The sequence below is a fragment of the Bos mutus genome, chromosome 1 (assembly GCF_027580195.1).
Source record: "Bos mutus isolate GX-2022 chromosome 1, NWIPB_WYAK_1.1, whole genome shotgun sequence".
Taxonomy (NCBI): Eukaryota; Metazoa; Chordata; class Mammalia; order Artiodactyla; family Bovidae; genus Bos; species Bos mutus.
The window spans coordinates 135204060-135231576 of NC_091617.1; the positions used below are offsets into that span (position 1 = coordinate 135204060).

The 27517-nt window shown below is 41.8% G+C and overlaps 1 protein-coding gene across 4 annotated transcripts in view; it reads right to left on the reverse strand.

The window, feature by feature from the left end:
- TMEM108 (transmembrane protein 108) overlaps positions 1 to 24752 on the reverse strand; it is a 388201-nt gene extending 363449 nt beyond the window's left edge. For 2 of the 4 annotated variants that reach the window (XM_070386712.1, XM_070386699.1), the window contains exons 1-3: positions 24628 to 24724; positions 18738 to 18846; positions 18013 to 18127 (exon numbers count right to left, since the gene is read on the reverse strand). The gene's annotated coding sequence lies outside the window, so the exon portion shown is untranslated. Of the gene's footprint in view, positions 1 to 18012; positions 18128 to 18737; positions 18847 to 24627 lie in introns of all 4 variants that reach the window. The other 2 variants (XM_005906538.2, XM_070386737.1) reach the window with 1 other exon arrangement.
- Between the last annotated feature and the right edge of the window lie 2765 nt (positions 24753 to 27517).

Below are 27517 nucleotides of genomic sequence, written 5' to 3' on the forward strand. Positions count from 1 at the left end.
AAAAAAGCTTTTAAATGTAAACATTTTGCAGATAATTGCACACAGTTCAAGCCTTCATTAACCTGATATGTGATCTTGTGGTAATCATATTTTATGCATTTCTCTGCAAACTAACATGGAATGATAAATTTTCAAAATACTCACTATATCTATAGGTTAAGTGGGCCCCTTTCTAATATCTTTCTTCTCAAGGGCTTCATTCCCACTACCTTGGTCTTCTTCCCATGCGTCTTACACAAAAATACTTGTGAGTAAATATGTGAAGAGTTCTCTTTAGGATTTGCCAGTTGCCATCTCTGGCCAAGCCCACATATGTAATGAGCTTTGAAGAGTTAAGAAAAACTGGTAAAAAGATCCCTTTCCAACTTCTTGGGATCATCTCAGAGAGCCCCTGAAGTTTATTTTGAAATTTTTATTAAATTCTTATTATCACTTATCATTTAGCTATTCTCAATTTTTATAATTCCTGTATTAATTTTTACCACCCTGTAGAATAAATTTTAAAATCTCCTAATAAGTTAGGGGAAATTAAATAAAACTTAAAAGTTATGAAGCAGATAAGTTATCACAGGATCAAAAGTCGCTTCAGTCGTGTCCGACTCTGTGTGAACCCACCAGGCAGCCACCAGGCTCTCCTGTCCCTGGGATTCTCCAGGCAAGAACACTGGAGTGGGTTGCCATTTCCTTCTCCAATGCATGAAAGTGAAAAGTGAAAGTGAAGTCGCTCAGTCATGTCCGACTCTTAGCGACCCCATGTACTGCAGCCTACCAGGCTCCTCCACTGTATATTGTTTCACACATGGCAAGGAAGGAAAAAATACACAAGGCTTTCTCATCAAAATGTAAGCTATTCATATAATAGCTAAATGGTATGTACTCAATGAAATTCAGAAGATTAAAGTACTTTAACAATGAGGACTTTCACATAATTGTCGCAAAATTCAGAGGAATAAACCTGGGTTAAAGGCAAACCTCTGCTAAGAAATCTGGGTAGAAACCTGGGTTACAGGCTGAGCTCTGCTACACAGGAGCTACTGACTGGCTTTGGGCAAGTACTTCCTTTCTCTGGATTGATAATCTCCAGTTTAAACCTTACATTCTCACAAAAGCTTCCCTGGACCCTAAGGCAGCTTCCCAGTGGTGGGCTTCTGGAGTTCCCAGTACTTACAGCTTTCAGATTTAATCATCTGTTCATTGCCTATCCTCTCCACTTGACAGTAAGCTCCACCTCTATATTCACCTCAGATCTCCTGCTCCTTATACAGGGCCTGGCACAAAATAGAGGGAAGAATTAAGAAATAACTGAATCAATAAACTGATCCAAAAAAGAGGTAGACCAGAAGACCTCTAAGGTGTGCTTAGATCTTAATGTATTAAAGGCATTTCTTCCTGTTGAATGCTATAAATGCTTGGGTTTAATTAGGTTAAAACATTTATGGATCACCTAATTTGAATAGAGTCTTATATTTGGTCTATAGGGAGAAAAAGGGTAGCCAAGGATGCATGAGAAATAGGTCTTGTCCCTGCCCTTCAAAGAAATGGGTTTGGCTAAGGAAAAAAGACTACATTAAACAACAAAGGACAAAGGAATAGGACAACTTAAATGAAAACAAAAATAACAGAGTAAGATATGACTAAGAGGAGCTGGATGGACTCTTAATTATTAAAGTACATGACACAGAAGTGAACTGAGTCCTCTGTAGCCACACAGACAATTCCATCTTCTGGTAGTTAAGGAAATCTCTTACGTTAAAAGTGAGGCTCATGTTCCTGAAACAGGGTTACAAGAGAGAAGTAAGATTCAGCTCAACAACAGATGAAGTCTGATATGACCAAATCAATCCTACTGCAGACAGCTTTGGAGGCATTCACGGTTTCACCCACCTGGAAAAATAAATGCCATTCCAGGGAGAAACAAGCAAGTGGACATTGAGAAAATACATTAAAATGGTAATGAAGCTCCCCTGGTGGCTCAGACAGTAAAGAATCTGCCTGCAATGCAGAAGACCCAGATTCAATTCCTGGGTCATAAAGATCCCCTGGAGAAGGGAATTTCTACCCACTCCAGTATTTTTGCTCAGAGAATTTTTTGGATAGAGGAGGCTGGTGGCATACAGTCCATAGGGTCACAAAGAGTCAGACACAGCTGAGCGCCTAACACACACACACACACACGGGAATGAATAAGATAGGCTACAAACTACTAACGCCATGCAATCCCCCTTCTTTGAGACCCTACCCATGTGCCTCCTGTAGTGTAGGTCATGCAAAGAATGCACAAGACGTTCCTGGCAGGGTCCACGCTTGAGGAGACCTCACTGTCTAACTCCAGAGACAAATAAGTAAATGAGGAAAACAATTCCAATTAGTAACAAAGTCTCCTAGTTCCAAAATGTGGGCTCAAATTATAATGCCCAAAGAAGCAAAGCTAGATGAGCAGGAAGGCCTGGAGTGGAGCTGGGAAACAGGGCTTTGCCCTTGGTACTTCTTGGTCTCTTCTTTTTGGGCCTCTCACCCCTGAGGATTATCCCTCTCGCATCTTCTCCACCCTGGGAAGAAAGGTGGTGGGCACAAGGGAGTAGCCCCAACATTTAGTGGTCTGCCCAGCTGCAAAGGGAAGAAACCCAGGCAGACAGGCTGTGGCACAGAGGGCACACCTGCGAGTGGTGATTCTGAGGGCTGCGCAGGATGTGCCTGGAAATAATTTAAGACGCGAGTTCTTTTTCCTTCCTCAGCAACAAACCCACAGTGGGGCTATCATCCTCCCAAGGCAAGATCTAATCCCATCTGCTCTTCTTCCTATATTCTGAGAGAACAGGGGAGAGCTTCCAGTAGGAGAAAGTTCTCATTAGCTCACAGGCAGGAAATTGAGAGGCTTTTTTAAAACTGAAGAAAGAGTATGAGACTCAACCTAACACAAGGTGCAAAGTGGCCACGTATCAGCTGCTGTACACCTCATCTTCCCGTTGCTGTTCTCATCCCAGTGCCCATAATTTAAAAAACTAAAAATCAACAGTTTAAAAGAAAATCCAGCTTGATTAGAGGCTACATATTTCTTGCTTCCTCCTACTATGAATAACTCTGTGAGGAAGAACACATGGCCGAAAACACTGGTTTTTCCCCTTCAGGAGGATTAACAAGCAACTTCATGCAATAGAGTCTCCCAGTTTATTGTTACCACCCTCCCTTTCTGTCACCCTAAACACACACATAGGCACTTCCTCCATCAGTGCTCATGGAGAGAAGAGGGTGGGAGGCTCCTGCTGCATGCCTATAATATCTCTCCACTCAAAGAAGTTACACTAGATAATCTTTCGGGTTATAAGCCCCCCAAAACCCCAAACAAACAAACAATTCTATCACAAATCTTCTCCAAAAAGAGGATCTGGAAAGAAAAATTCAATCATCCATAGGTATCTGCTGGGGAACTGGACCCAGTTAATTCCCCAGTAGATACCAAAAGTTGCAGGTGCTCCAGCCCCTTATATAAAACATCAGTGTCGAAGTAATCTCTAGATTACTTATGTTACCTAAAATAATGTAAATACTATCTGCTGCTGCTGCTAAGTCACTTCCGTCGTGTCCGACTCTGTGAGACCCCATAGATGGCAGCCCACCAGGCCCTGCCGTCCCTGGGATTCTCCAGGTAAGAACACTGGAGTGGGTTGCCATTTCCTTCTCCAATGCATGAAAGTGAAAAGTGAAAGTGAAGTCACTCAGTCTTGTCCGACTCGTCACAGCCCCATGGACTATAGCCCATCAGGTTCCTTCCTTCATGGGATTTTCCAGGCAAGAGTACTGGAGTGGGTTGCCACTGCCTTCTCCAAAATACTATCTAAATTGTTATAAATACAATGTAAATGCCATGTAAATAGTTGCTAGTGCAGCAAATTCAAGTTTTCCCTTTTTTGGAACTTTGTGTAACTTCTTTTCTCAAATACCTTCTATCTACAGTTTATTGAATCATGGATGCAGAACCATAGATATGAAGGGCTGACTGTATACTGTAATGGATCCTTTCATACCACAAATCTCATGGATTTTTATATATTTCCCTCAGAAGTCTAAAAAGAGAGAAAGCCCACAAAATTTAGACAATTGTTAAGGGTTCAGTGAGATACTGCTCATACCACCAAAGAATGCAGAAAAATCCATGCAGTTGTACTTATACCTCTCATCAATAAATTCAAGCAAATATTTTCTCCCATATGGCTCATGCAGCTCAAAATCAAGCAACCCAATCAAAAAAAAAAAAAAAAAGGGAAGATCTAAATAGACACTTCTGTAAAGAAAACAGACAGGTGGCCAAAAAGCACATCAGAAGATGCTTAACATCACTAATTATTGCCTGCCTGCGTGCATGCTCAGTCTTGTCCGACTCTTTGCAACCCTATGGATTGTAGCCCACCAGACTCCTCTGTCCGTGGAATTTCCAGGCAAGAATACTGCAGTAGATTGCCATTTCCTACACTAGGGGATCTTTCCAAACCAGGGATCAAACCTGCATCTCCTGCATTGGCAGGTGGATCCTTTACTACTGAGCCCCCTGAGAAGCCCCAACTAATAATTATAGAAATGCAAATCAAAACTACAGTGAGCTATTACCTTACACTGGTCAGATGGCTATCATCAAAAAAATCCACAAAAATAAATAAATAAATAAATGCTGGAGAGGGTGTGGAGAAAAGGGAACCCTCCTACACTGTTGGTGGGAATGTAAATTGGTAATAGCCACTATGGAAACAGTATGGAGGTTCCTTAAGAAATTAAAAATAGAACTGCCATATGACCCTGCAATCCCGTTCCTGGGCATATATCCAGAGAAAAACATGCTTCAAAAGGATACATCCACCCCAGTGTTCATGGCAGCAATAGCCAAGACATGGAAGCAACCTAAATGTCCACAAAGAAGGTTTGGGATATATATACACACACAATGCAATAGTATTCAGCCATCAGAAGAATGAAATAATACCACTTGCAGCAACATGGATGGACCTGGAGATTATCATACTAAGTGAAATAAGTCAGATAGAGAAAGACAAATGTCATATGACATTGGTTATATCTAAAAAAATGATACAAATGAACTTATTTACAAAACAGAGACAGATTCACAGGCCTCAAAATTAAATTAAATTTATGGTTACCAAAGGGGGAATATGGGGGAAATAACAAATTAGGAGACTGGGATTAACATATACATAGTACTATATGTAAACTAGATAACTAACAAGGACCTACTATATAGCATTAATGCTACTATGTAGTATTAAAAGACGCTTGCTCCTTGGAAGAAAAGCAGTGACAAACCTAGATAGCATATTAAAAACCAAAGACAAAAGTCTGTATAGTCAGAGCTACAATTTTTCCAGTAGTCACGTATACATGTGAGAGTTGGACCATAAAGAAGGTAGAGAAGTGAATAATTGATGCTTTCAAACTGTGGTACTGGAGAAGGCTCTTGAGAGACCCTTGGACAGCAAGGAGATCAAACCAGTCAATCCTAAAGGAAACCAACCCTGAATATTCACTGGAAAGACTGATGCTGAAGCTCCAGCACTTCAGCCACCTGATGCAGAGAGCTGACACATTGTAAAAGATCCTGATGCTGTGAAAGATTAAGGGGAAGAGGAGAAGGAGGTGCCAGAGGGTGAGATGGTTGGATGGCATCATCAACTCAATGGACATGAGTCTGAGCAAACTCCAGGAGATGGTGAAGCACAGGGAAGCCTGGCGTCCATGGAGTCACAAAGAATTGACAGGACTGAGCAACTGAGCAGCAACAACAACTATATAGAATAGGGAACTCTAATCAAGTTTATATAATAACCTATATGGGAAAAGAATTTGAAAAGAATGATTGAATCACTTTGCTGTACCCCTGAAAGTAACACATCATTGCAAATCAACTATACACCAATAAAATTTTTTAAAAAAACAAGCAAGAGACAAAATTAATGCAGTGAGAGACCCACAAGTATATATGAAATTGCAGCCAATGCTAATAACTAAAAAAAGGAAGCTCAAACCAGAAAAGCAATACAAGTATTTAAATTTTTCTCACCTTGAGTAGAAAAAAAATTTTTAAGTCTTATTTTCTCCATGATACAGTAAGAAAAATGGAGACATAAAGGAAGAGTGAGAAGGGCCAGAAGGAGATATGTTTTAAAAACTACAATTTATAAGCCTAAAGTATGGCTTAAATCATTTGAGCAAGACGTGGAAAGAGTGAACAAAAGAAACACTGATATGCTTTCAGCTCCACAGTCAGGAGGGCAGAACTGCCAGGACAGCATTACCATTGTTTGAGAACACCAGCAGGTTTATTCATGCTAAACATGCTATAATTGAGAGTCAATATGGGGCAGAGTGTGCTTAAATGAACTCCGAGGGTTTGTACAAGGTTTGTACAAGCAATCCTGTTAATGTCATGTTGCATTTTATTAAATGATGTTTGGAATAAAAAGCCTGTCAGTTGGGCCCGAGAAAACTTTGTTTTAAAGAGGTATAACTTCTCATGACAGCTATACTCATACCATTGATCTTCATGATAATCTCACTATACATAAAAGAATCAACTGTGAAGATAATGAACCAGTGCTCAGGTTGTACGGAGTGACCCTAAAACTGCCTTCAATTTCTAATATGGGAGATAAATCAGGACATTATGAAGACCCAGGATAATTTTCACCATAACAGATGCAGGGAGAACAGTATCCTTTTTTTCCCAAAGTAACAAGTTTATTCAATCATTTTTTTTTCATTTATTTATTTTTATTGATGTAGACTTGATTCACAATGTTGAAGGTGTTCAGCAAAATGATTCAGCTATACATACAGAAGTGATTCAGTGGTAAAGAATCCACCCGCAATGCAGGAGATGCAGGTTCGATCCCCTGGAGGAGGAAAAGGCAACCTACTACAATATACTTGTCTGGGAAATCCCACGGAGGAGCCTCTTCATGGGGTGACAAAGAATTGGATGCGACTGAGCACACTAACACACATACACACATACTATTTTTTAGATTCTTTTCTATTATAGGCTATTACAAGATACTGTACATAGTCTCCTGTGCTATACAATAAGTCCTTATTGTTTATTTTGTTTTACTTTTGAATTTTTTATTTTGTATTGGGGTGTAGCCGATATTGTAATCATTTCAGGGGAACAATGAAGGGATTCAGCCATACATATACAGGCATCCATTCTCTCACAAACTTCCCTCCTATCTAGGTTGCCACATAACATTGAGCAGAGTTCCATGTGCCATGCAATAGGGCCATGTTGGTTATCCATTTTAAATATAGCAGTGTGCACATGATCATCCCAAACTCCCTAACTATCCCTTTCCCCTGGCAACCATAAGTTTTATAAGTCTGTGAGTCTCTTTTTGTTTTGTAAGTTCATTGTACCCTTTCTTTTTAGTTTCCACGTATAAGGGATGTCATACAATATTTCTCCTTCTCTGACTTACTTCACTCAGTATGACACTCTCTAGGTCTATCCATGCTGCTGCAAATGGCATTCTTTCATTCTTGTTAATGGCTGAGTAAAATTCCATTGCGGAGAAGGCAATGGCACCCCACTCCAGCACTCTTGCCTGGAAAATCCCATGGACGGAGGAGCCTGGTAGGCTGCAGTCCATGGGGTCTCGAAGAGTCGGACACGACTGAGCAACTTCACTTTCACTTTTCACTTTCATGCATTGGAGAAGGAAATGGCAACCCACTCCAGTGTTCTTGCCTGGAGAATCCCAGGGGCAGCGGAGCCTGGTGGGCTGCCATCTCTGGGGTCGCACAGAGTTGGACACGACTGAAGTGACTTAGCAGCAGCAGCAAAATTCCATTTTATTTACGTACCACATTTTATTTATCCATTCATATGTTGATGGTCATTTAGGTTGCTCCCATGCTTTAGCAATTGTAAACAGTGCTGCCATAAACATTGGGGTGCGTGTATCCTTTCCGACCATGCTTTTCTCCACGATTTTGTCCAGGAGTGGGATTGCAGGGTCATATAGTAGCTCTATTTTTAGTTTATGTGTATTGTGCTCAGTCACTTCAGTCATGTCTGACTCTATGTGACCCCATGGACTGTAGCCTGCCAGTCTCCTCTGTCCATGGGATTCTCCAGGCAAGAATACTGGAATGGGTTGCCATACCCTTCTCCAGGGGATCTTCCCAACCCAGGGATCAAACCTGAGTCTCTTACATCACCTGCATTGGCAGAGGGGTTCTTTACCACTAGCGCCATTTAAGGAACCTCCATATTGTTCTCCATAGTGGCTGTACCAATCTACATTCCCACCAACAGTGTAGGAGGGTTCCCTTCTATTCACACCCTCTCCAGCATTTATTGTTTGTGGATTTTGTGATGATAACTATTCTGGGAGGTGTGAGGTGATATCTCATTGTAGTTTTGATTTGCATTTCTCTAATAATTAATGATGCTGAACATCTTCTCATGTGCCTATTGGCCATCTATATGTCTTCTTTGGAGAAATATCTATTTAGGTCTCTTGTCCATTTTTTGAGTGTGTTGTTTGTTTTGATGTGTTAAGTGACATAATAGCTGTTTATAAATTTTGGAGACTAATCCCTAATTGATCATATCATTTTCAAATATTTTCTCCTAATCTGTGAATTGTCTTTTCATTCTGTTTATTGTTTCCTTTGCTATGAAAAAGCTTTTGAGTTTAAGTAGGTCCCATTTGTTTGTTTTTCTTTTCATTATTCTGGGAGATGGATCAAAAGACCCCCAAACAGCCAAAGCAATCTTGAGAAAAGAAAAATGCAGCTGGAAAAATCAGGCTGTCTGACTTCAGACTATACTACCAAGCTACTTTCATCAAAACAGTATGGTACTGGCACAAAAATAGAAATATAGATCAATAGAATAGGGCAGAAAGCCCAGAAATAGGCCCATGCACCTATGGCCAACTAATCTAAGACAAATAAAGCAAGACTATACAATGTTAGAAAGACAATGTCTTCAGCAAATGGTACTGGGAAAACTGGACAGCCACATGTTAAAAAAAATGAAATTAGATCATTCTTTAACTCTATATACAAAAACATGCTCAAAATGGATTAAAGACCTATATATGAGACTGGACTCTATAAAACTCCTAGAGGAAAACATAGGCAGAACACTCTCTGACATAAATCACAGCAACATCTTGTTTATCTATTTTATATATAGTAGTGTGTATCTGTTAATCCCAAATTCCCAATTTATCCCTCTTCCCCATTTTCTCTTTGATAACTGTAAGTTTGTTATCTATGTTTGTGAGTCTATTTCTGTTTTGTAAATTGGTTCGTTTGTATTTTTTTCTAGATTCCACATACAATATCAAATGATATGTGTCTTCTCTGACTTACTTCATTCAGTATGACAATCTCTAGGTCTACCCACAGTGCTGCAAATGGTATTACTTCATTCTTTTTATGGCTGAATAATATTCCACTGTGTGTGTGTCTCTGTGTGTGTGTGTGTGTGTGTGTGTGTGTGTAGTAAAGACACTACACTGTCTTTACCCATTCATCTGTTGATGGACACTTAGGTTGTTTCCATGTCTTGGCTATTGTAAACAGTGCTGCTATGAACACTTGGGTGCATGTTATCTTTTCAAATTAGAAAGAAAGAAAGAAAAAGTGTTAATCGCTTAGTCACGTCTGACTCTTTACGATCCCATGGACTGTAGCCCACCAGGCTCCTCTGTCCATGGAGTTCTCCAGGCAAGAAGACTGGAGTGGGTTGCCATTTCCTTTTCCAGGGGATCTTCCCGACCCAGGGATTAAACCTGTGTCTCTCATGTCTCCTGCACTGCAGGCACATTCTTTACCGCTGAGTCACCAGAGAAGCCCAATTAGAGTTTTTGTCTTTTCTGGATACATGCCTGGGAGTGAGATTGCTGGGTCATATAGTTACTCTATTTGTAGTTTAAAGAAGCTCCAGTACTGTTTTACATAGTGTCTGCACCAATTTACATTTCCACCAATAGTGTGGGAGGGTCCCCTTTCCATCATGCCCTAGGAGTGTATATTTTCAGGTGCTTACTGATCAAGTTAGGGGTACTGGAGAAGAAACATGTGTTTACAGAAGGTGCAGCAATTGTAGGCAGAGGATGGCTAATCAAGAAATGTGATTCAGATCAGCTGGGCAAATCTGACCAGTAACTTCGTCAGCAAGTGCAGATGATAAGCCTACATACACAGCTTGGTGCTGGGCAGTCAGAAGCAAGGGCATGGTACCGTGTTCACAAGCATCTTATAAGGGGGCTATTTTGAGTCCCTTCTTACAAATAATAAAATTGAGGTTGAGAGAAATTAAATATTTTTCCCAAAGTCACCTTTCTAAAATCTGATAGAGACAAGATAGAAATGCACATCTGGCTAATGGGACAAAGGTTTTCAATGCTACCAAACAGATATGGTCACTGGAAGAAAGGGCATTCTATGCACAGAATAGACAACTGGACCAAGGCCCAGTCTGAGTAAGGAGCAGTTTGTGAACAGAAAGAGTAGAAAGTCAGACAGTAAGTTGGAGTCATACTGCAGACTGTCTTTATGCCTAGTTAAGAAGCACATTGTCCTTCAGACTGCTGGGAATCACAGAACTTTGGAAATCAAGAAAGATGTAAGAAAGAGGGTAAACAGACAAAGGATCTAAACTAGATAACAGGGTTAGTGGGAGGAGGGAAAAGATGGAAACACATTTAGAGAAACACCAGAAGGAACAAGAAGCTTAAGTCTAGTACCATATTAACATGGGATTTGGGGCTCTCAAATTAAAAGACACTAATTGAGGGTCTCTATTAATGTTCTATTGTTTAATGTCTGGCAAATGTTTTACTAATGTCAATAATTAAAAATTTCAGAAGTGATCTAATAAGCGTTCTGGCTCAGCTGGTAAAGAATCTGCCTGCAATGTGGGAGACCTGGGTTCAATTCCTGGGTTGGGAAAATCCCGTGCAGAAGGGAAAGGCTACCCACTCCAGCATTCTGGCCTGGAGAATTCCATGGACTATATAGTCCATGGGGTCACAAAGAGTCAGACAGGACAGATCAACTTTCTCTTTTACTTTCCAATAGAAAGGGGATAGCTTGATAGCTAAGGGAAGCATGCATCTGCCTGCCTTCGTCCTCGTCCAGGAAGCTTCTTTTAAAAGGGATGTGCTAATAAGAAATCAAGTTTGAGGATATTACTTCAGCCATATCTTTGTTTCCTAGAAAGGCTAAGGCCAGGATTCAACAATGGGCTCAGGAGGGAAAGGCCTGAGTAGGATCTATTCCTTCCTGTGGCTCATGGGAAGCACAGGACACTTCATCAAAGCTGGAGGTTTCAGCCCTCCCCTCAAGCATCTATGTCCATTTATCACACTTATCCCCCAACACTTATCTAGGAAGTGGCCTAGAGTAGGACAAAATCCCAGGATTCAGGACCTGGGACTCTCAGGCATCTTTCAGGCATCATCTTTCATCTCTTTACACCTTTGAGAGAGCAGATGTCTTTACCATTGCTACAGAATCTTCATGCAAGGGCTGCAAATTAGTTCCTGATTCTATGAGAACAGGAATTCTATGTTTTATTTTTATAAAAAATAAATTATATATGCAAAAATTTGACTTTATGTTTGGTTTATACTGTAAGATTAGATTTTCTTTAAAACTAAAATTGAGGATTTTAATCTGGTGATATATGGTTACTATATACAAACCTTCTTCAGAAGAAATATAATCTTGTATGTTAAAATGTATTGGATACAATTCTCTATTTTTCCCTTCTTGTTAAAAAAATTCCATAGAAGGGATAGGGATCTTCCTAGAGTAAGAAGAGAAACTGAAGCAAAAGATTCATCTCTGCTCCTTTGAGCAGCTGAGTGAGAAAGCTGATCCCAATCATCTTTCAGTAACAGACTACATTCTTTCCTCAACTAGCAGTTGAAGAAGCCCCACTGAACTTCTCTTCTGCCGCCTTCAACAGAAGCTGCAGCTAAGGAAATACTAACTCTGCATGTGTCACTCCCATGCTCCAGCTGCTTGAAAAGAGTAAGAGCCTTAAATGAATTCAGCGAGCCATTGGGCTGTGTGTGACGTCACAGAGCAGGCCCTTCACAGCTGTGATGGCCCATGAAGCCAGGACCATCATTTTACCCTATCACAGAATCATAAATAAGGACAGAGCCTTCTGCAAATATGAGGATGCACTCCCTTGTAAAGTCATATTCAATCACTGGTTCAAATGAAACTAGCTCTCCAAGATTGGGGTAAATAAACAGAACACACTACAACACAAAACATTTTAAAGTCTGCCTTTAAGGTAGTAATTCCCAAAATGACACCATCTATATGGAATTTATTTCTGGAGTAATAAGCCAAATTATTTTACTTTGTCAGAACTGGAATCTTACACACCCAGCCGTTGAATAACACTTGTCAGAGATATCAAAATGTCTTTCAACATTTAGACAGCTACCTAGCCATTATTCCTACAAGATGCATGGGTGGTTGAGAGAATCACGTTTGACAGATGCAAAAAAATAAAATATCCATATGGAAAATATAACTGCTGATTTCCCAATCATCTAGCCCAGCAATTTCCCTACCATTCTGCTCTGGGATGCAGCTGCTGCTGCTGCTGCTGCTAAGTCGCTTCAGTAGTGTCCGACACTGTACGACCCCATAGACAGCAGCCCACCAGGCTCCCCTGTCCCTGGGATTCTCCAGGCAAGAACATTGGAGTGGGTTGCCATTTCCTTCCCCAATGCATGATGCAGCTAGTCTCCTAAAAAAACAGATTCAGGCTTTTTCATAATTGCTACTGAATGCAGAGGCTTCATCTTCCAATTCTTTATTATACACATAACCCATAAACACTGTTTATGTTGATTCTAAGAGTTAAGAATTCAGTGTCCTTACACAAGAGAGGTCTCACATTCTGTCGACCCTACCACTGCTCCCTTCCAGAAAAACCAGTCTTTATTGAAGCAAGAAGACCCAGGCCACCACTGTGTGGACCAAAAGAGGGCATCAGTACCTCTGAGACTGCCTGGGAGAAAGCTCTCTATAACCAGAGGGCTGATAGTTACTACAGAATTATCATATTCTTTTCCTTCTTGGTCCATACATAGACCACCAGTTAGGTTGTGGGGACAGGAAGACATGAGTAGAGAAGCCAAAACAGGAATCTTGAGCCATGTAAATGACTGATCAAGCACTGTTGGTGCAGACACATCCTGGAGTTGCAACAGATCAGGCAATAATCCTCCTGGTCCTGAGTTAGGTCCTGTCGCTGTGAGGTCTGGCCACATGATGGCTCTTTCTCATCCTGAAAGACCTCTGGGATTACCCACAACTTGCCACACGCCTGACATTTATTTTCCCACGTATTCTTATTTAAGCCTTCCATTTCTTAAAGTAACTTGAATGAGCTTCTGTTCTTGTAATCAGAGACATTTATAGATGCCCCACAGCAAGACGTCTAAAAGTGTTCTTTTTCTCTTTACTAACTATAAAACAACCTCAGATTTCCCATCTGAGAGTCTACACATAACCTCACAAATTTAGGGCTACTTTGCCAGTTTTTGTAATCACAGAGAAAGAAAAGAAATGGCTGGCAAAATCCCTTTCTCTTGGATTGTCTTTAAATCTCCCTTGCTGCATTCTTTCTCCCAGTCAAGAATAAAAACCAGCATGCTCTGGGAGCCTCAGTAATCTCTCCATCCTCTGTGGCCCTAACAGACTTCCCCCTGTGACTTCTGGGTTGATTTCAAGGTTCAGGGACCAAGTTTTCCACCGGCAAAACCTGATTCTTCTGGTCTCTGTAGAATAATATTGGCTCCCAAAGCAGTTCCAGCACTGGGAATAGGTGAGGTCATATCAGAAATTAATGAGCCAGCCCCTCTGAGCACCTGCACCTTCTGCAACTCTAATACTCCCCCTTTCTAAAACCCCCCAACGCTCTAGCAGCCAGTGATTCTCAATCAGAGGCCATCTTTAGAAATACAGGGGGCTTTGTTGGTTGACTTGATGACTTGGTTAGAGTAATACAAACATTCAATGACCAGGGTTGCTATATGTCTTATAATGGGCAGCAAAGTTTCACACAGGGATGAGTCATTCTATCAAAATGCTAAGAGCACCTCCCTTGAGAAACACTAAGACCCTTCCAACACCCCAAGCAGAACAGAAACACAAAGTGAAGAGAAGAGGGCAATACAAGGATCGGTACCACAGTCAGGAGAGAGGCAGTCCGTGAAGGCCGTCAAAGAATCATCTCAGCCCAGCCATCTCCATGCCTTGTCTCCTGCAACGCTGCTCACAGCATGCAAACCCTCTGCTCTCATTCCTTCTACCATGCAAAACAGTCTTGGGCTCAGTTAGACTTAAATTGCATCTTTTAAAATATGTCTTTATTTCTACATATTTTCATTTGTTCTAATTATGATAGTTTCAGAGCAACTAATATTGGTACTAGAAAGAGATAATATCACCTGAAAATTCTTTCATGTTGCTCAAGGGCTTAACTACTAAATATGTCATATACTACTTTACAAACTAATCCTTTAGGGGATAACGCCTCAGAGCTTAAGCTTGTGAACTAATACCTTCTTATGAAACACTTTTCTGAGCCATGCTGGGGCTTGGAAGGAAGGAAGGTGAAAACTGTCTCACCACCTGTCCCAGATGCTTTGTGAAGCTCTGCTGCTCTAGGCAGTATCAAAAGAGACATCCTGCACAAACAAGCTTCACCACCGAGGGTCAGGGTGTGGAGATACCAAATGGAAAGAGACAGCTCAGCAGTCTGGGATTAAAGCACAGATATTTTTGAGGCAGTGCACTCAGTTATGTCAGAGAGACAGGTTCATGGCACTTTCTGTGACAGGTGCTTCAGCAGCTAAAAAGTTCAGCAAGATTCTCTCACAGACTGAAAAGTGACCCAGGATGGAGAAATCCAAAACATAATTCTGTTTTAAATGAAGTGAGGTCTTGTTATAACAAGCACACACACACTGTCACTACAAGTACGGATTTCTGACACATAGTCTTTACAGACTAAAGCAGTGCTGTCCAACAGAACTTCCTGATGATGGCCACACTCTCTGTCCACACTGTGCCTGTGTCAGTATGGTCTTGGTGTAAGTTTGGTGAGTGTATCTAATAGGTACAGAGACCAACACGTCAGCAAGGCTGAACTCAAACCTGCCAGGACAGTTTACATCTAATCCCTGCACTTGCTCTTCCTAAACTGAGGTTTTCTAGTAAAATAACATGACTGCTTCAGGCCCAAGCCAGGGTGATAGCCCTTTTCACCATTCCAGCACAGTTCTAGAAGATGAGCAGAAGTAAAACTGAGATCCTAAAACATTTTATGTATCATTCAAAGGGCATGGGTTGAAGACAACCCCTTTTCTATACTTTCAAAGGAGAGAAGAAATAGATGGAAAAGCTATAGAATAAAAACAGATTTCTCCAAACATTCTCTGGTATTTGTTGTATTACTCAAAAAATCTGCTCTAGGATCCATAGTAATTTGGGAGGATATTTTTCTTTGGGAGGGTTACTTCTTAATGTCCTTTGGTGACTTTATGTCCTAGTGACTTACCTTCATTAGGTGGCGCTAGTGACAAAGACCCCACCTGCCAATGCAGAAGACTTAGAGACTCAAGTTCAATCCCTAGGTCCAGAAAATCCCCTGAAGGAGGGCATGGCAACCCACTCCAGTATTCTTGCCTGGAGAATCCCCATGGACAGAGGATCTTGGTGGGCTACAGTGCATAGGGTCGCAAAGAATCAGACATGACTGAAGCAACTTAGCACTAATTATACAAGTCACTTTAAGAGATTACCACAATCTCCCATCCCTACTTAAAAGCAATTTCCTTGACTGCTCTTATAACGGGCTTATTTCTCTCTCCTCTACTCTCCCATTTTTTCCCTTTACAAAAAAAAAAAGCCTTTATTCAAGAGTATATTGTTGAAATGAACTGAATATGAAGCAAGTGAAATCAGAGTCTGGCACTATGCATCATTTCCCACACCACTGACCCTTCAAACTCCCTTGCTCCTCAGCTACTGCCTTCATAAGGATTAAGAGTGATCCCTGGGTCCTGGATATTCGAGGATACAGGTATTTCTTAGCATTATAGAGCTCTCAAGTAATCACACCGTGCTTTGTACATCCCTTCTTTAGGCTACTGACTTACAAATGCTGTGTCTATTTCACAGGTAGGGAAACAAGCATAATGAGACTAAGTTACTGACATGCCATCCCAGAGAAACTCAAGAGCAAAATTAAATCACCTCCAGCAGTGGTTCTCAACCAGGGGCAGTTTTTTCCCCAGGGCACATTTGGCAATGTCTGGAGACACTTTTGATTGTCGAGATTGTTGTAGGGGTCGGGGGAACTACAGGCATCTAGAGGGTAGAGGCCAAGGATGCTGCCGAACATGCTTCAATGCACAGGATAGCCCACAACAAAGAAGCACCAGGCTCAGCATGCCACTGGTGCTGAGGATGAGAACCCCTGATCCTCTGGCATCCAGCACTAGCTTCTTTGGCTCCTAATCAATAAAGAATGGCTCCCTCTGTAATTTGATCCTCATACAGCATTTACACGGAAACATACCAGTTGAGTGCTATTTCTGTCATGCTATACTTTTTGGCGCCACAGAGGAAAATGAGGAAAAGCTGGCAAAGTCTGGCTCCTTTCCTCTAATGAGATAGCTTAGCAGAGACCAGGTCCTTTCCTTAGTGACCCCCAGGCGCCGAGCCGGGGTCTGTGTCTGGCTGCTCACCTAGACCCTTCAGTTGTTGCTGTGCCCTACAGCTCCCTGTCCTCTGCTTTGCTTATCTCTAAGCACATGCATCACTCCAGAGCTGTAATGATGCATGCTTATGGGAATCTCCAGAGATCTACAGCTCCTAATTGTCTATTTTGTTCAGTAAATTGTACTCATTACTGAACCATGTGAGGCACAGAAGGACATCAGCCTTACTGGGTGCCCTCTGTCTGCACGTGGGTAATGGGACATTATCAGCAAGGACTCCACAGTATTGAACCAAGACGCTTAAAAACAATCCTCCATTCAGTTTCTCAGCTGAGTACTTTTTTTTTTTTCTAAATATAACCTCCTGTCCCCCTTTTTCCTAACCCGTCTTAGCTCTGCTTAGATTTGTATTAATTATTATTTTCTCTGTAGTGAGTCTGGTTTTAGTTTAAGCTCTAAAAGCCAGAGACCTCAGAAAGGATGGGATGTCCTTTCCACTCCTCCCTCTCAGCCCTCCACTGCCTCTGAGAAGGGCACACCAAACCTCCTTTTGGTCTCAAAGTCTTCACGACAGATGAAAATCCAAAGCAGCTTTAGTTATAATGCTCCCGGTGACTACATCCATCGCACTAAGGACTGCAAACAAATGAGGAGGGAATGGACGTGTGACTTCCAGTGACACTGGATAAAATAAAATGGAATGGGCAGAACCATGTGCTTTGCTACCACTATTATCTACCAAATTGGAAATCATCAACTCTCTGGTAAGCAGTTTCCCATCCCCCTCCCCCCCTAACACCCCCCCCAACCCCCGCCAAAAAAAGTGATTAACGCAGGAAAAGTGAAGCATAGTGATCCATGGAAGAGTAGAGTGCTGAGAGAGGGGAATTTGTGTCAGCAGAGACAACAGTATGATATGGCTACAGGAAAACAGCACTCAGGCCTAGTTCCCTTCTCAGGAAGGCCCAGCAACACCCTCACCCCCTATGTAAATCAAACCCCATACAAACTCACTAAAAAATTCTTATGTTGAGATATGCCCATGCAGATTCTATCCCATCACCTTGATCATGGTTTTAGCTTTGTAAGTGCTGACCTTAACAATGTTTATGACCTGAATCACTAAAGGCTTTGGGAAGCTTTCACAGACAGGGCACCCTGTCTGTGATGCCAAGAGGCTGTTAAGACAAGAGTAAAACCAGAACAACAACGGCAAAGAATGCCTTTGACTTACCCTGGAGTAGAGGGTGTGAGAGCCTTCAAATGCACTTACATCCTCATGATCCATCAGCTCTGTTGCCTTTCATCGCTCACTTCTGCATGGTGGATCACAACCAATCGATCACCAACTACCAAAGATGAGAAACGAATGAATGAATACGTTAGGCCAGAAGATCCATAACTTCAAGTTCCAAGCCACCGCTCCTCAGGTGAATTTGCTAGCATAGGCTAACTATCAGTACTTACTTAACACATAAACCCAAACATATATAATGGTTTAAGCTCAATAAAAGCTTATTTCTTGTTCCTGTGTACATACTGCACAATTGAACAGTCTCCCTTAACAGTAATCCAGGCAACCAGGCTGACAAAAGTCCTGCCATCCTTTAACATAGCATCCCAAGATCTCGTAGGGACCCTCTCCACTCCAGCCTACAAGGAGTATAAAACAGCATGGAGGAATTTGCGTGGGTGCTCTCTTTTTGTTTCTTTTTTCCCTAGAAATGGACCACAATACTTTTCTACTTCCACTTAGTTACACAGCCACACCTAAATCCGTGGGTTGCTGGGTAGCTAATAATCAGTATCATACAAGCCTGACTCCAGCCCAACGAAGATGATGTTAGCTTTAAGGTATGGGGTTCTGGGTGAGACGCTAACAGCAAATCTAACTTAGTTACTTAATGACTCTGAGATCTGGTTTCCTCATCTGTGAAATACTCTGCTTCCCTCACTGACCTGTGCGTCAATGTGAGACTCAGAAATGAGACAAAACAGCATGCATAGCTCCTGGGTATCTTGACAAAATGCTGAGCTGCAAACTCCCAGATGTTGTTCTTTGACCACACTTGAAGTAGAAAAGAGATTTTAAAAATTAGAGAATATTTTTGTATTCCACAAAGTGATCTGCAGATATAAAGAACCGGCACCAACTTCGATTATACATAAATTCCCCATTTTCAGGATACCAGGTAAAATTTCAAAGAGTCACAAAATTTCGGAACTAGAAAGAATTTAAGTGGTCACTGCTTTCCCCTCTTATTTTCCAGACAAGGAAACAAACTCAGAAGTCAACAATGTCCCTCAAATCTCATCTCATACTAACTCAGTGTGCTGGAATCAGAGTACAGAAATTGGACTTTTTCTTCTGTTATTACATAAATTAAATCGATAAGCTGCTGAAGAAGAAAAGGTAATTCTTATTCTTCTGCTAAAGTGAGAGTAAATGGCTACTCTGGCCCAAATCTAAAAAGGCACCAGAAGGTAGCATTCACCAGCGTGGACCACCATCATACCGAACGTAAGGGAAGGGAGTCACAGGGCAGACCAAGTTTTTCAAGCAAATGTTCTTTGAAACAGTGATCACCACCAAAGTTATATCTCACAAGTCCAAAATGTGACCTGAACACAAATTAACTTCTGTATACCTTCTGGCAAAAACAAGAATTTTTATTTTCCATACATACACACTGAGTCATTGCTATGGGAATTATTAGGGAACAATTAGAAAAAGAGAATTTGAGATTGCAAATAAAAAAGGGAAAGGAAATATTAATAATTAGCTGAGGGGGCACAGAGGTTTCCATAGCCAATCCTGGGGACAAATAAAGGAATCTCAAGATTTTTTTATCCATGATACTTAAATTATTTTGCATCTCTGAGATCACGGTGAGTCCTCGAAGTTAAGAGCAGAAAGTAAAAATATAGGGCCTCAGCAATGAAAGACAGGAGTCCAAATTCAAAGTCCTAAATCAGGAAGGGAAGAATGGAATCTCTTAATATGCATGTCTCCGATAAAGAGATATAAATTTGAAAGTGTTTTGGCAAAATTAGGAGGTGCTACTTAATGAACAAGAAATGATAAATGGAAATCAGTACTTGCATATCCATCGTTGAGTAAAATGCTATTATCAGCATCTTCATTTAGTGAGTAATTTTAAGCATTTTAATAAAGGTAAAATGTTCTAAGAACTGCTACAGGTTTACTTCTGTACTCCACCCCCAACTCGCTTCTCCCATAGTGTCACTAGCACCTCAAAACTCTCCCATCCTGGCAATGTCCCAGAACCTCTTCTCGACCCTAGAAGTTTTACCTATTCTTGTGCCATGGACCCTCCCGTACTTTTGGCAATCTACTGAAGCCTAAGGAACTCCTCAGAATAATCTCTTAAATGCAGAGAAAAAATATATATATAAGAATAAAAAGGAAATCAGTTATATGGAAATTATTCTAGTCACATAGCCTTCAGAGAGTTCATGGACCCAATTTAAAAACATCTGATTGGGGAGTGACTCTTCCAGGGTAAAGAAAGTTTTTTTCTCCTGCAGGAAAGTTTAAAAAAACACAAGGATGTATAGTAAAGAATACTACTCAAGAACAGTCAGTGAAGAAAAGAATGAGGTGCAAAAAAGAAGTCAGACCTTGAATTTCTGCCCAACACGATACTATTCACGCTATGGTTTAAAAACCCTACTTTAAGGAATTACTCAGAATTTTCTCGGCTCCAGCCCTGTAGACACAGCATCTTCTTCGTACTGATGGCAGGTGAAGAAATTCAACACTGGAAAAGGCAGGACTGACCTGAGCTTGGCTCCCAGTTTTCTACCACTCTCTAGTTCTGTTAGCTTGGGCAAATCACTCAGCTCTGAGGTGAAACTCTGTGTCTATAAAATGAGAAGGTCAAGCTAAACCATCCCTAAGGTTTCTTACAACTCTGAATTATTAGGATTCTCTGAGAAGAAATATGAGTGAGATTTCTTTTTGCTCTAGGTTCACTGCATGAAAATACCTTTCAGATGAGAATTTTTCAGGGGCTTCAGAAATGTTGACCCTTTATGAGAATCAGCTGGGCGTAGAATTTTTGACTTAGGATTTTTTTCAAGAGACATGCATCACATCTCACCCAATTCCAATGACCCAGGTGAGAAAAGTGAGTTTCACAAAGGCAAAGAAATGTATTTGAGGTCACATAATGAGGTAATGTTAGCAAACTGTTGTGACTACTGCTGTCTAGCGTCAGCAAGATTTTAGGATTTGGCATTGGTAATAAAAATCAGCTCATGAGTTCACTTGAAAAGAAATGGAAATAAACTCCAAAAAGCTGAGCCATAGCACAGGGACTGCATGAGGAAGCAGGTGATTCGGGTAATGACTCCCAGGAGCAGAGTTCTATGCCTCCAGAAAGGTCAAAGCTCATATGCTATGCACAGTAACCTCACTAGCAACAGTATCATCTCCTTCAAATACATGGCTACAAAATTCATATCAAAACAGTCAATTATTTTTTTTAAAAAATGAAAGAAAAGGTAGTTCAAAAGAGGGAAATAAATGAACAAACCCTGGCTAATAAGGTCAATAAAACCAAAGTTCAGGATGTGAATTGCTAATAAAATCTTAAAATTGTAGAATACTTGTTAGGAATTTTTAAGTTTTAGAATATTATGGACAGCCCTAAAATATAGTAAGCATGAGCATTATTTTTACTAATACTCTCACCACTATCTTCAGATACATAATTATTGGATATTGATTAGGCTTCAAAGTTATCTGTGTATTTCCATAGTCCAGTCCCTGTATACAGATGAGTTTTATAAGCAAAGACGTAGACGCTAGAAGTTGTTGGGAAATTTGATTGAATCATGAATTCAACCTCATTTTCAATTAGCCAACAATATGTATGCAAGGGCTTTCAAAACCTGTGTTCCAACGCTTGTCAGCTTACCCTCTCCATTTCCCACACACAATCAGCAAAGTAATGGCACCCATTCTCAACCCCTACAACCATCATTCCTACTTTGTATCAATATTTCTGGCTTTTGTAACTTTTTTCTTTCTTTCTTTTTTTTTTAATGATTTTCTTTGGGAATTGACACAGCCTTTCAAAATCTTCTAGACCAGAGGCTATACATCACTGGTTTGCCAGCTCCTGTTTAATCTCCTCCAGGAATTCCCAGAGACAGCAGTGCCATCTACTGGTAGGGAGGGCATAACTTGTTTTCTGGAAGCCTGAGGTTGACATGCCTGAAAGAATGGCAGCCTAGATTTGTGCTTTTGTGAGCCTTTCTTTTCTAGAGTACATTACAAGCGTAACTGATGCTTACAACCTGAGACACAGAAATCCACAGGAGACCCCATCATGAAGGGCAGGTCCTTGGGAAGCCGTATAAAACCCAGCCAGTCAAGCCAGTAGAGAGGCAGCTCTGCCTTCTCAAAGCTCCAAAGGCAGAGCCTCAGTGAATTAAACACTTCCTAGCTCTCCTCACCCTAGGGCTTCCGTATCAGATGTTCTCACTTTGCTTCCACCTGTGGCAATGTTATCCCACTCTATCTTACAGCAAGAGTCCAGGGAAGGTGCTCAGACCTCTATCAACGTGACAGCTCTTAGATTTACACAGTGTGACACAGATCCTGCTCAAAGGACAGTACTGCTTAGGCATGCAGGTCAGACTCTAATCTCTCATTCACTCTTCCCTCCCTGACCCAGGGGACAGAAACGACAGAAAGGAAATGATTTTGTTTTTGCTTTGGAAGCAACATTAGTGGGCTTTTACTGAATCAGAGAACAAACCTTGTCCTGTAGGTCACTGAGGTACATTGCTTCCCTTAAGATGAACTAAGCCTGCCAATCTTTCTGCTTTCCCTTGTTTAACCTAATAAGTGTTTTTCAACCTTTCCAAAACCCTTGCCTCCCTTTCACAGACTAAACATAAACACTGCATGTCCTTTGTGTAGTTTATATAACAAAATCGACGTTTTCTCTCTAAACACAAAAGCATATACCTTTTCAAACTACACTCCCTACCCCAGCCTCAGAATTCCTTCCTCTCCCCACTGATACCAGCTAGAAACAAATCACTGACAAGTTCTAAAATTACTCTAATTTGCTTTATGTACCAATCTGTCAGGTGACAATCTATATTTTACTTTATGAGGTCATCTGTTACATTCCCAACAAGCTTTGCAACACCTTTTCTTTTACTTTGGCTCACCCCAGAAAACCACCAAAAGTTGATCTGCTACAGTTGATGTTAATTCTGATTCCCCCTAACAAATTTAAGTGTTCCTTCTTTAGTTAGTTTGAACCTGCCAAGTAAATTGATTTCTTAACAAGTTTGGGCATTTCACAGGCATGCGGTGTGTCTTAGATGTTTGAAAAAAAAATCACATCATTTCCTAAAGAAACAAAACTTTGTATGGGGAAGGTAAGAGTAATAAAAAGCCTTGGAACCCTGTCAGGATGTCTCTGAGGAACCAGGTAGAGAGATTCCTGTCCATTTCCTACCAGGATAAGTTGTAAATGAATTATAGTGGAATTCCAGAATACAGTAAAATCTTCCTAATGATCGTTTAAACCGTTCCGAACCAAGCAGACTAACAGGTATAGCTAATAAATTAACTAGTGGAAAACTGAAGGGGCTTTTTATACTTTGTTATGAGCTGTACAGTATATAATAGCTCTTGCTATTTCAGGTCTAGGGAAATTGAGAAGGAAAGAGGCAGAGGATGCCTTTTGTAAAGTATGACTTCAAGGAGTCACCCCCAACCCCCAAACCATAATCACACAGACACAGACACACAGACACACAGACACACACACACACACACACACACACACACACACGCAGCCCTTGACATCCAAAGGCCTTCTTTTAACACGCACTTTTGAAAGAATTAAGGAGATCTAAACGGGTGTAACCTGCCTTCCCTTCTCCCTAGCACCCATTAACATGCTAAAAATAAGTCATTACTTGATTCGGCAGCCCAGAAAAACCTCAGTTTACAGAGATAACCAGCCACCCCACAAACCCGAAAAAAAAAAAAAAAAAAATCAGATTTTCTTGAAGGAGAATATCCGTGTGATGGTCTGCTCTGCAGTTCACTGCAGGGATCTTCCCCCTCACAACTACCAGCCATCAGTTTCGCTGTAATTTCTCACTGTAGCCTCTCACTTAGACCTTCTCCGCCAGTGCCCAGCGGCTTTTAAAATAATTTTTTCCCCTTATTTCTTGATCCCTTCGGCAGGCTGAAAGCGTTTCGGTGCAACTCTGGGGTGAGAGCTCCAGGCAGGTCCGGAGAAGCCTTCCACCGGCGCACCTGGGCTGGCCCGAGGGTCCTGTCCCCACCCCTGCCCGCACGGCTGCGCCAGGAATACGGCTTTGGTCGCCGCCGCCGCCGCCGGATTAGTTCGAGTCCCGTGGCTTGGCCAAAGTGACACTACATTTTTTTCTTCTTTCTCACATGTGACAGATCCCACTGCATTAAAGCCATTTTCTCCCCGGCTCTAGGCCAGGTCTAGCGCCGGAGACGTCCCTGCCCCACCACCCTTCACCCTCTACCTGGGGAGGGGGTCGGTACCAGCATCCCTCCGGGAGAGAAACAAAGGCGGAGGCGAGGCTACCAGGTAGGCAACTCCCCTCGGGTGGACCCGTCACCGCGGTGAAGAGGATGCGGAGATGCATTAGCGGGCAGAAAAGGGAAACCGAGGCACCGAAGGGGATGACTGAGCCTGGGTCGGCATCCTCTCCCAAGTGAGGCTCCCCGGGCGGGCGGACCTCAGACTTGCCCCCGCCCCGCTCGCCCGCAATCGGCCGCGGAGGGGCAGGGAGTCCGCCCCGCGGCAGCTCTTACCTCGGGAGAAGCGCTCCCGCTCCCTCCGACGGCTCGGGGAAAGAGCCCCGCCGCTCGCGCACGCGCATTCGCGTCCTCGCCTCTCCGCGCCACCGCGCGCGCCCCTCCGACCTGGCTTTGGCCCGCCCCGGCCCTGTCCGTCAGCGTCCGCGAGAGCCAATCCACAGGCACGGGAGGGCCAGCGCTGGTCACGTGGTCGGACTAGCCAATCACCAAGCTGCCCTCGGCTGCACCGGTTCCCATGTCTCCGGGGATTCGGTTGCTACAGCGTGGATCTGGTGAGAGGCGTGTACAAAGGGTTGAATCTCTGTTTTGGGCTCTGATTGGTGCTAGATTGATCAATTACTAGATCTATTGATATCTCAAATTCTAAATATGAACTAGAATGACCTGGGCATCTTATTCAAAAGCAGATTCTGATCCAGTAAGCCTGAGACGGAGACTTGAAATTCTGCCCAACAATCTCTTAGACAGTGATGATGCTCCTGGTCTGAGGACCACGCTTTGGGTAGCAAGATTTTAAAGGCACTTGTCTAAAAATGATGGTTATAACCCCCTACTCCATGTTATTTAGAAGTTTCAAAACCTCTTCCTTCCTCAACTGATAAAGTATTCCAGTGACTGACTGAACAAGGGGTGTTCTGGTGACGTTTGTAGTTTGGGCACAGGCCGAGGGAAGGCGTGTTTGATTTGAATATCACCCATCTTTGTTCCGGAGAAAGCAATGGCACCCCACTCCAGTACTCTTGCCTGGAAAATCCCATGGATGGAGGAGCCTGGAAAGCTGCAGTCCATGGGGTCGCTGAGGGTCGGATACGACTGAGCGACTTCACTTTCACTTTTCACTTTCATGCACTGGAGAAGGAAATGGCAACCCACTCCAGTGTTCTTGCCTGGAGAATCCCAGGGACGGGGGAGCCTGGTGGGCTGCCGTCTATGGGGTCGCACAGAGTCGCACACGACTGAAGTGACTTAGCATCTTTGTTCATGGGGCAGTAACTAATTTGGTGGACGCTCCTCATTGAGAACACTAAGTCATCCTGAAATATTGGACGTGTCACTGTGCTGTATTCTTGGCCAGAGAAGCAGCATAAGTGGTTCCTGCTTTTTGGAAATTTGTCTGTCACAGAACTACACAGGCAAACTCGGGAAGAAGCATTATAGGAATAAAATCCAGGGACATAATTGCTGCAGCTCCTTGGACAATTCAGGTCAGAACTATCCAATATAAGACAGAGTTTGTAATATCCTATTTTAGGAATCTTTGAAATTGCCCAGATAGACTTCTGTCAGTAATTCCAGAGTCTGGAAATCAGGAAGCCCAGTGCCTCTGTCATCTCTCAAACTTGACCTAAATCTGAGTATTTTCAGACTGGCTAGACTATTGTTCAGCATAGTCCTATTACGCAATAGTGTACCGGTGTGATTCTAAGGTCTAAGTGCTACAGTCTGCAAAACCTTCCTACTTCAGGCCAGGTGGTGTGACACTGCTTCAGCAGTTTTCTCTCACTATTCCTCAAGGTGATCAAAATGTCACTTAGAGAAAACTTCTATCCTTGTCAGTGTATCTTGGGCCTCTGGCTTATCAGCCCCAGAAGTGAAAGCCTGCTTAATAATCTCAGCTACTGTTCACCAGTAACTCTATCAGAGGTAGCATAGCACAAAACTCAAGAGTTACAAGAATGCACTGAATCTAGCACAGCAATGGTTCTGGCTGCAGCAAGAGTAAAGAAATGTCTAACCAAGAAGAATATGTTTGAAAATCTCAGACAAAGTTTATTTTGCTATCTTTAAACCAGTGGTTCTCAAGCTTGGGTATACAGTAACACTTTTTTTTGTAATTGGAGGATAATTGCTTTACAATGTTTTGTTAGTTTCTGCCATACAACAATGTCAATCAGTCGTTAAGTATCCATATGTCCTCTCCCTCTTGAATCTCCGTCCCACTCCCCACCCCATCCCACCACTCTAGGCTGTCACAGAGCACTGGGTTGAGCTCCGTGTGTTATATAGCAACTTCCCACTAGCTATCTGTTTTATATATGGTAATATAAATGTTTCAGTCCTACTCTCTCAGTTCATCCCACCCTCTCCTTTCCCTGCTGTGGCCACAAGTTTGTTCTCTCTGTCTGCCTCTCTATCCCTGCCCTGCAAATAGGCTCCTCAGTACTATTTTTCTAGATTCCATATATATGCATTAATATATGATATTTGTTTTTATCTTTCTGACTCATTTCACTCTGTGTAATAGACTCATCCATCTCACTAGAACTGACTCAAATTAATTCCTTTTTACAGCTACATAATATTCCATTGTACATACCTGTACTACTTCTTTATCCATTCATCTGTCAAAATGGAAATAAAAACAAAAATAAACAAATGGGACCTAATTAAACTTAAAAGTTTTTGCACAGCAAAGAAAGCTAAAACCAAAATGAAAAGACAGTAGTGCTTTTAAGGAAATAGATTTTGGGGTTCCTGTGCCTAGAGATTCTGATTGGAGTGAGGAGTGAAGCCTGGGCACCAATAGGTTTAAAAAGTTCCACCAGTGATTTGTATCCAGCCATGCTTGAGAATACCTATACAAGCTGCTAGATTGAGGCACTCATTTTTTAACAGGGGAAATCAACTCTGCAACACAAATCACTAACGATACAAAGACTGGAAACAGAGGGAAAGCTTCCATATAATTTGTGAGAACAGATTTTTTTAAAGCCAAAAAATAATTCATGGGTAATAAATATTCCAAAAACTATTTAGTAGACTAAATTTAAAAGCCAGGTTCACAACTAGGTTTAATTCCAGTTGATTAAGTAAATATTGCCCAAAAAACCTATTACCTTTTGACAACCACTCCAAACTAATGAAATCTCTGGTGCTATCTTGA